Here is a 1,967-nt window from a genome sequence, read left to right as displayed (position 1 = left end):
TTGACTATCGTCCTTTCGCTGTAACTTAGCCTAGACCTTCGTCTCTCTGCGGCTTATTTCACGTAGCTCAGCTGTAAAGAAAGGCAGTGGTACAATTATGTAACCTTTCAGTAGCACTTTTTCGTGACTAGGACCATATTCTAGTATAAATGTTTTGCTACAAAGCAGCATTCAAGATGGAGGTATGGCAGTTTTAATCCAAGTTAAAGTGAGGAGGGTAGGATATAGACATGGTGTTCTGTTTCACTCGTGGGGACTGTCCCGCCGTGGCCGAGGTAGGGTGTTTAAAGGTGTAAGGCTACTGGGTTGTTTACCATGACGCCTCTCGACACCTGTGAGCGGCCTGTTGTGGTGGTGGTGGTGAGGGTAGTAGAAGTAGTAGTAGTAGTAATAGCAGTAATAGTAGTAGTAGTAGTAGTAGTAGTAGTAGTAGTAGTGGTGGTGGTGGTGGTAGTGGTGGTGGTAGTGGTTGTGGTATTAGCAGTCGTTCAGCTAGTTTAAAGGCTTCTGCATCTATGTTAGAAATCATTTGTTAGTAGGCCAATGCCAAAAAATATAACAAACTTCCTGGGCCCAGGGGTGTAGCTAAAGGTGTGTCCAAGGTGGCACTGGCCACCCCTGAAAATTGCCTGATCGTCCCTGACCATCTTAAACGTCCGGAACGTCACCAACGAACCCCATCCCCCTGAAGAGTTCTTTGCCACCCCTTGAACAACTCATTTAGAAAAATCTTTGCCACGTCACTGCCTGCCCACCCCCCTCCTGCCCCATACACCCACATAATGGAGATTCAGATATCTGATTACATCTTCATATAAAGTCATATGTCTTTATGTACAGGAAAAAAAGAAGATAAAATTTAATAGAGCACAAGGAATGTATAGAACTCTCTCCAATTCTGATGTGCAGTTAAACAGATACCCCGATTATGTACTTTTCATTTTATTCTTTCTCTCCAAAAATATTATCAAACTTAAGGTAGATTTTTCGAAACGCCCTTGATAATATTTTTCCATCTCATTATCGTACAGGGGTAAAGCCTCTCATGGTCGGTACAACTCTATCAGGCTATTCCATTCCACCTGAGGGTGAGTGTAGGAGAGTGAAAATTTTAGTACTGTTTTTATTAATTATTGTATTCTCTTTCATCTTATGCCGCACAATTTCATTCACAGGCATTGGGTCATAGAAGCCTGGGACTGTTCTCTATGCTAAGACCAATGAACAGGAGTATCAAGAGGACAGGAAAAAGAAAAAAGATTCCGTATGCCATTGACATATATATATTCTAATAAATAAAATACAACACAGGTACTTAATGCTATGATAAAACATATATAATACGATGTGTGTGTGTGTGTGTGTGTGTGTGTGTGTGTGTGTGTGTGTGTGTGTGTGTGTGTGTGTGTGTGTATGAAGATGTAATGCAAAATAAATCGGTAAGGAACAGGTGTTAGGAGTCTGCTAACACCACAGCTCCAAAACAGAACAAGTGACACAACCTAATGAGTGAGTGTGTGGCAAAGGATCGGAGTCTCGTGACATATTCTTCTTCTTCTACCTCCTCCTCCTCCTCCTCCTCCTCTTCCCCTTCTTCTTCTTCTCCTGCTTCTTCTCTTTCTCCTTCTTCTTACTGTTATCTCAAAACAATTTCATTCAACTTTGCAGGCTGGAGGGAATTAAAATACAGCCTTCAACAGCAAGGTCTTCCCATTAGCTGAATAAAATGCGAGGCAGGAGCAAGAATACGGTAACTATGACGTTCTCGTGTATAAGAAAGAGGACCCTAAGGCCACGAGAATCCGGCCCAAATAATCCACAGAATTATTATAAACACTTATTGTCGTTGTGAGATCTGCTGTGTATGGATGGATGGATATGTAGATACATAGACAGATGGACAGATGGATGGACAGATGGATGGAGAAATAGACAGATAGATAAACAATTAGACAGATAGATAGATA

Source organism: Coenobita brevimanus, chromosome 79, assembly GCF_032717465.1.
Source record: "Coenobita brevimanus isolate Jiangsu-jjx chromosome 79, ASM3271746v2, whole genome shotgun sequence".
NCBI lineage: Eukaryota > Metazoa > Arthropoda > Malacostraca > Decapoda > Coenobitidae > Coenobita > Coenobita brevimanus.
Note: the sequence above shows the minus strand (reverse complement) of the source record.